Below are 8,078 nucleotides of genomic sequence, written 5' to 3' on the forward strand. Positions count from 1 at the left end.
TAGTTTGAGAAAAGGAATTTTGAGTCTGGCTTTTAGAATCTAAGGCCAGAATGTCTGGAAGGAAGTAGAACACAAAGTATATGCTGAAATAGTAGGTTTGGAAATATAAAGTAGGAGTCACACAGCACTGCCCACTAAGACCAAATAAAAATTCCATGGGCTGGAAGTTAATGTGTGGAGGAAAGACAATGTTGAGGGAGGAGATTGGTGGAGCCTAGCCTGCCTGGGACTCAACACGCCTAAGGGAACCGGGGGGAGAGCTGTGGAACTGGCACTAAGACTCATCAACTACCAATAGAGAGACACCATCTATCACAAGGTGGGAGTCAGCTCATTAATGGATATCATGGGATCACATTAGGCATTTGGACCAGTGTCCTAAATCATCAATGCCATACAGCTGTCCTCATTACATCTTGAAAAGACCTCCTAATGAAACACTAGCAGAGTGCTGGTCTTTGTCCTATGAGAGTTGCAGCTCTTTGGGACCAAAACTTTGCTCAGCTCTATTTTACCTTCCCTGTGTGGAAACAACTCTTATTCACTAGGTATATTCTAAGGTGTTGCTTTGATGACAGGATGTCTCCTGAACACCTGTAGGAGGAGAGATCATGTGGAAGGGAATCCTCACATCGGTACCTTGGTAGGAATGAATAGAACTGGTTTGAGATCCTGTCTGCTCCAACCCAGTTGCATTAAAAACAGCAATTCCAGTTACATGTTAACGATACTTTTGACTTTCCATGTGGTTACAATTAACTTTCCTAGACCTTTTTTGCTGTTGTTGTAAATTATAACATTAATAATTATTTTATAAGTTTGCTCTGAAGTTAAATGAGATAATGCATAAGAATATTAGCACACTGATTGTCTTAGGATATGTTCAATAAATGGAAGTTGTTAGTAATATTCAAGAGGTGATGAGATCATAATCCCTTTAAGTGTTCTTATGAAACTGAGTGACCACTTGGTGTTCATGTGGTAAGGACATTAACATTTCTGAATGTGATAGTGGTCTCAGAGACCCATTTGTCAGTTCAGATCCAGTGTTTCTCTACCTGCTGTGCATGGGCTAGTACAGACTGGCTGTATAGCATAGCCTCGGATAGTGTTAAAATATACATAAGTCTGGGCCCAAATGCAGATAATCTGAGTTAGTAGATTTAGAGAAAGGCTCAAGATTCTGTGTTATTGACAAGCTGTTTCCCTCTGGAGGCTCTAGGAGAGAATCCATTTCCTTGCCTTCTTCAGGTTTTAGAGGCTACCCACATTCTTTGGTTCACTGCCCTATATCACTCCAACTTTTCCATGCATTGACAAAGCTCCCTTTCTGACTCTGACCCTCCTACCTCCTTGTTATAAGCACCCTTATAATTACATTGGATCCTCCAGGATATTGCAGGGTTATCTTTTCATCTCAAGATTCTAAACTTAATCACATCTGCAAAGTCTCTTTTGCCGTGTAAAGCAACATATTCACAGATTCTAGGGATTAGGATGTAGGTACGTTTGGGGGGTCATTATCCTGAAAATCATAGAGGATAACGTTTTTTTGGGCTGTCAGCTACACGAGAAATCCCTAGATGACTTCATTCATTCCCACCTAGTAAGTCCATGTGTTGGGGGATTTTTCTTCTACACTACCACCCCTCTAAGTGTCTATTTCTTTGGTATACAAGTGTCCCAGCAGGCTGATTTAGACTTGACAATTCTATATTTAGATACACCCTAAAGGTATGCAAAATTCCAATATAAATGTGGAAACTACTCTGGAGCAGCAGAATATCTTTACTTCTTTAGAGTGTTGGTTCCCACAATGGACAGAAATGCTTTGAGTTCACTCTGGGGAAAACTGGTCCCTGAAATCTTAATGCAGAATTGGAATGCAGCCATGGAAGACCTATGTAGCTAAAAGAGACCATAGATAATAATTCTGTGAGTTTGCCACTCTAGTCTCTTCAGCAGCAAACATGCTCATTCATTAGTCTCTATGTTTTCTTCAATCACCCCAAAGGACGTGATAACATTATTGATCTCTTCCTCTACCAGCCACAGTACCTTAATGTAATTCAGATGATGTGTCCACATATTCTCGGCTATTTGACCACAGCAGTCATAACAAACAAAGATGTTTGAAAACGCCGGCACGTGCTAAATGATCTGGTCAAAGTTATTCAATAGGAGTCTTACACATATAAAAAACCCATTACAGAGTTCGTTGAGTGCTTATATGTTAATTTTGACTTTTATGGGGCTCAGAAAAAGCTGAAGGACTATGAATCAGTGCTAGTGAATGATTTCTTCTCGGTGGCTTGTCCGGAGGAGTCCATTGAAAATACCCGTCTCTTTGTATTTGAGACTTTTTGTTGCATTCATCAGTGTATCAGCATTAACATGTTGGCAGATAAACTGATCGTGACTCCAGAAGAAGCTGAAAGGTGGATTGTAAGTTTGATTAGAAATGCAAGACTGGATGCAAGATTGATTCTAAATTAGGTCATGTGGTTATGGGTGACAGTGTAGTCTCATCCTATCAGCAAGTGATTGAAAAGGCCAAAAGCCTTTCATTTAGAAGCCAGATATTGGTCATGAATATTGAGAAGAAACATAATCAGAATGGTAGGTTAGAGGCTCTTAACTGGGCAACTCAGGACTTTGGCTTCTACTGAAGAACTGTACAGAAAAAATATAAAAACTATAAAAGAAAGGTGAAATAATAAAACCATTATATAAACGTGAAGCATTTTGGAAACAACATAATGAGTATAAATTTTGGAGAATTTGAACAAAATTGGCTGTTTTTCATTAAAACAAAATACTTGACAGTTCTAGGTAGGGTATGCTGGATGGGAACAGAACAATCTTAAGGGTCGAGGTATAAATGGCTATCACTCCTGCTTGATGAACAGTGTGCCAGATGCTAACTTCTGTCAAAGGAAGGAACTCATCATAGCTCCTCAGTCCAGGCAGCATATAAGACTTCATGTTTGAAGGCAGTAGCTTCTGTCCCTGGGCCCTAGCTACATATGATCATGCTCTCATGGAGACTGGCCTTTCCCTGGATATTGACTCAATACTGTTCTTATGGTCCCTCTGGCGACGTCTCCTCATTCTTTGTCCAACTGTCTTCTAAGTCCCTCTTATCTTTTTCTTCTCAGCCTTGGGAACCCATCCTTTGCCTTAAGGTAATTTTTCTCTTATCATTTATATCATCATCATATCATATATTCTCTCAAAATCTCATGTGTCTATAGCTGAGTCATAATATGTAGGTTGCTAAACTCAAAACCAGCAACCAACTCTCTTTGCTTTCTTCTGTCAGTTCACCTCCAAGGCAATTATGGAGAATGCTTAGCTGATTGAATGTGGGAAGGAACAAGGAATGAAGCAAATTCTGGAAACAAACAATTAATATTTCAAAATATTATCCATCTTCATAATTTTTAATATTTGTTCCAACATTGAAATTCAAAGGTACGATTCCTAAGTCCAAGGCTAGTGCTCATTTCTACTAAACCACACCCCGTTGTGTTGCCTTTACCTCATTCATTTCAATAACTTTTTCAACAACTCCAAGACCTTGGATTTCCAAATTGGCATATTTCCCCTTCACCAGGATACCTCCCACTCTTTCTAAATCCCCATTCTCACTGTGGTGAGAGCATCCTGCTTTCTAGCTCCTGGGAAAGGCTGAATAACAAGAGATCTGCACCACCCTCTCTTAAGCTGCTGGTCTGCCTTTTCACAATTTCAGCCAACTGTCTCTGACTCAGCTCTCTGCCAAGCAAAGGACTTGTAGAAAACATCTCCTACTCCTTCTCTTCTTCCAAGGAGTACAGGATTAGCAGATTAGCATGTAGTACACCTCAGCACAGGGCAGCTCCTTTTCAGTTTGTTTGTCTGGTATTAAAAGGGCATGACAACTAGCTTAAGGTCTGAATGAGTTCTTTCCCACAGATACCTGCCCACCCTCTAATACCCAGGTACACAGCAAGAATGTGGACTCTGCTGGCCGTTCGACTGGTCCAGCTTCCTTAATGCAAGTGGCTGCTTGTCTAACTCTGTCTCACCATTCCAGCTCTTTTCTTTCAATATTATAATGAAATAATCTGTACAGAGAGGCAGCCAAGATTAGTGTGTAAGTTACTCTGTGTTTGCATCAGAAAAAATGTGGATGGAGTCCCAGTTCTGCTACTTACTAATTATGTGACCTTGGGCAAGTTATTTAACTTCCTCAATCTTCTGTCTGCTCCTCTGTAAAATGAGACTGAAGACACCCACATCACTGGATTGCTAAAAGGATTAAATAAAATAAAACTAGGTAAAACACTTAATGTCATACCTGGTACATGTTGTTCCATAAATGGCAGTCATAGTTATATTTTATTTTATTTAATAAAGATGTGCTGAAAAATACCACGCTTGGTACTATGGAAGTAGGAAAAGGAGACATGGTCCCTGTCCGCAAAGAACATTGCAGACTAATGGGAGAGAGAAAATACCAAAGTAAGCAAAGTGAATGGGTGAAGGAGTGGTAAAGTTATGGGGAAAGAACTGAATGAAGATGAAGTTAGACCTACGCAGCATGGAGGAGGGTCCAGAGGGAAACTCCATTGCAAAGGTGTGGGAAAGGCCTCCTTGACATATAGTTCCATCCTGCGGGCAACAGCCTTTCCCCATGTTTCTGAGATTCTCTTATTCAGTAGTGCCATATCATGACCATGAACATGTATGCCTCTATTATGCTGTACTTTTTGGATACCCATGGGTGAGTTAGGGGTCTCTAGGAAAATGAACAAAGAAGCGTTTCTTTCTTCCTCATCCACCTGTCTTTCCCTTACACCACTGTGATTGTCTGGGTCATCTTTAGAAAGCTTAGTTTTTGTTTTTTTTTGACTGGATGGCAGTTCAATCACAGGTAATTTCCTGGGCAGATTTTAGCCATCTCTAACATTTAAAATGAAAATGAACTGCAGTGTATGTATGCCAAACTGAATGCATGTATGCCTTCTCTACACTAGATAAAGCATGCAGCTTGTCTGAATGCCTGACCAGATTGTCATCACATGTGTGGGCTGAATAGTACCTTGGGAATTGGCTGGGTCATTCTTCAACTGACTAGCCCAAAAGTTACAAAATTCTCCTGCTCCCCAAATGTCATAAGGAGGTAGTAGAGTACTATAAAGAGGCTCAGAGCACCTGTATTCTAGTGTTAACCCAACGGTGATAATTGTATGTAACATCAGGCAAATATTCTTGATTTCTTTCTCAATAAGCAAAGTAGGTGAAATAACTCCTGCTGATGGCTCTGTAGAGCACGAATGTAATTTTCTTTTCAGAATCGGATACTTCTTATAAAATGGTAAGAAATGATAACTTCTGCTTGAATCACTTTACCCTGTTGTTGTGGAAATCAGACTATAGAAAGGAAAACATTGTATATATGTACATCTTCTTTATCCGGTCCTCTGTCAATGGGCATTTAGGTTGTTTCCATGTCTTGGCTATTGTGAATTGTGCTGCTATGAGCATAGGGGTGCATGTATCTTTTTTAATTATAGTTTTGTCCGGATATATGCCCAGGAGTAGGATTGCTGGATCATATGGTAGTTCTATTTTTAGTTTTCTGAGGAACCTCCATACTGTTCTCCATAGTGGCTGCACCAATTTACATTCCCACCAGGCTTATAGGACCGTTCGCTTTCCTCCACACCCTCTCCAGCATTTGTTAGTTGTAGACTTTTTAATGATGGTCATCATTTGCTGTACAGCAGTAATTAACACAACATTGTAAATCAACTATACTTCAAGAAAAAAAAGAAAGGAAAACATTTTGGCAACTTTGTTTCTAAGGCTGGCTTTTAAGTGTCTGAAAAGATTAACTATGTTCCCATTAAGATTTCTATAGGTTGGTCATTTCCTGTTCTTCCCGCCTTGCATGACAAGAATTCTAGGTGTCTGATTTCCCTCCTAAGTTGGTCCCCCTAGGCTGGTGAATTGGTTGTTATCATCCACCACATATACATCTATCAGATCATTCATCAGCCTCAGGTTTGCAATTGTAGTTGAGAGAAAATAGGAAATGAACTCTCTTCCGAGATTTGAATTTCTCAGAACAAGGCATTTTGTAAATATGATAACCACATTTCACTGTTCTTAAGTCATTCTAATGACTTCTCCTCGCACTTGGAATAAAACCCAGACTTGTTACTGGAGACTGCTAGCACTCGCATGCTTTTCCGTTGGCCTACTTTGGGCAACACACATAGGCCTTCTTTCTCTTCTCCATACATGCCAAACCCACTCCTGCCCCAGGGCTTTTGCTCCTACTCTTTCCTCTGCCTGCAATGCTTTCCCCCTAGATATTTGCATGGCTGGCTCTCATTCCTTCTTCCTTCTTCCTGTCTCAACACACATCTCACTTCCTCAAGGAAGCCTTTTCTGATCATGCAATCTGAGGTCCACCCCCCGCTCCACCCACATCACCATCTCATTCCTTTATAGTTCTTATCACAATCTGCAACTGAATTATACATTGTTTCATTCACTTGTTTACTCTGTATCTTCTCCGTAGAATGGAACCCATTTTCCCAGGGTGATATTCCAAATATTTAGCAACCAGTATCACATGGCACTAATCAATCAGAATTGACCATGGCCAAAGTCCTGGGACAGGGTCCAGGAGGCCCCCTAACCTGCCCTCCGACCTTTAAATTGTTGGTGTGTGGGGAGGCCCAGGAGTCCTGAGGGAGGGGTTGGAGTACATAAGCAATGCATGTTAACTAGCAATGCCTATTAACTAAGCAATGCATGTGAACTATGTGCCCATTATTGTGGAAATCTTAGCATACTGATCTTAGCAATCAGTATGACCATTAGTTTGTACTGTTTGAATATCAACCCTACTTGTCTCCTATATTCAACACTATATCCCAGGCCTGGAACAGTGACTAGCATATAGCAATCCCTCACATGGTGACTTACTTGACTATCAAGTGTTGTCCACATATGCTTTCTTGAACTCGATATTTTCTAAAAGATCTATAAGGCGGCCTGGGTTCACAGGTCACTCATAGGGTTAAGTAATGGTGTACTGAGGCCGTGTGGTCTACTTTAATGATAACTATTGTCTGTAACTCTTCATAGTTTACAAAAATCTACATGTCACTTGTCCATTTTATCTCCACAACCATGCTGGGAGGCTGGCAAGACAAGACATATTCATTTCTCCATTGAGTAAACTCAAACTCCTATAAATCAAGTGATTGCCAAATGGTAGGCAGAGCTGTGAAATAGTTCATGTCTTCTGGGCTGGGACCATGTTCTTTCCAGCTGGGTATGTATTCCGTCCCCAGCCCTGGGTAGATCTGAACCTGAGCACAGAAGCAGCTACTGGATATAGGTGTAAAGATTCTGGGCTCTACATCTAGGGTTGTATAGGCCCTTATATAATAACAACTGTGGCTGTTTTACAAAATAGGGTAGTTCAAGCAAGAGTGACCAGCCTAAGAGGGTCTAGAGGAAGCTAGAAACCCTGTCCAAGAGTTAGAGGAACAGGAAATGACCAACCTGGAGAAGACTTCAGGGAGATATAATCTTCTCAGATGCTTGAAAACCAGTCTTAAAGACAAAATTGCCAAGACTTTTTCTCTGCAAGCTTACAGGGCAGAGTTAATACCAACAGTGAAAAATAATTGCAAAAATCAAGTTTTTGATTCAAAAATACATATTTACAAAAAGAGAAGTAATATAGCCTAGAACAGTGTTTACCAAAATACAGTGTATTTTCTTAGCACAAAATGGTGCTAAGAAAGATGTTTTTATTTAGGACATGATTGAACATTTTGAAATTTTTCATTAGTTCTGAGTTTATTTTAATATAGGGAAATATATAGGGAAAATATACATACTAGGGTATATATAGGGAATATATAGGGAATATATAGGGAAATATATAGGGAAAATATACATACTAGGGAAAATATATAACTAGTAGACAAATTTTGTGATTTCAGATATATAAGAAGTGGTTAAAGTAGATATTTTACTTTTTAAAAAAATGAAACAAAATCATTTAA

The 8,078-nt window shown here is 39.8% G+C and overlaps 1 pseudogene across 1 annotated transcript; it reads left to right on the forward strand.

Annotated features, from left to right (window-relative positions):
- The first annotated feature begins 579 nt into the window (after window positions 1–579).
- Window positions 580–2,669, forward strand: LOC309819889 (eukaryotic translation initiation factor 3 subunit E-like; annotated as a pseudogene). The gene is made up of 2 exons: window positions 580–596; window positions 1,735–2,669. The product of its transcript is annotated as a eukaryotic translation initiation factor 3 subunit E-like (transcript).
- The last annotated feature ends 5,409 nt before the right edge of the window (window positions 2,670–8,078 follow it).

This window comes from Grampus griseus, assembly GCF_964374135.1.
Source record: "Grampus griseus genome assembly, chromosome: 3".
Classification (NCBI taxonomy): Eukaryota; Metazoa; Chordata; class Mammalia; order Artiodactyla; family Delphinidae; genus Grampus; species Grampus griseus.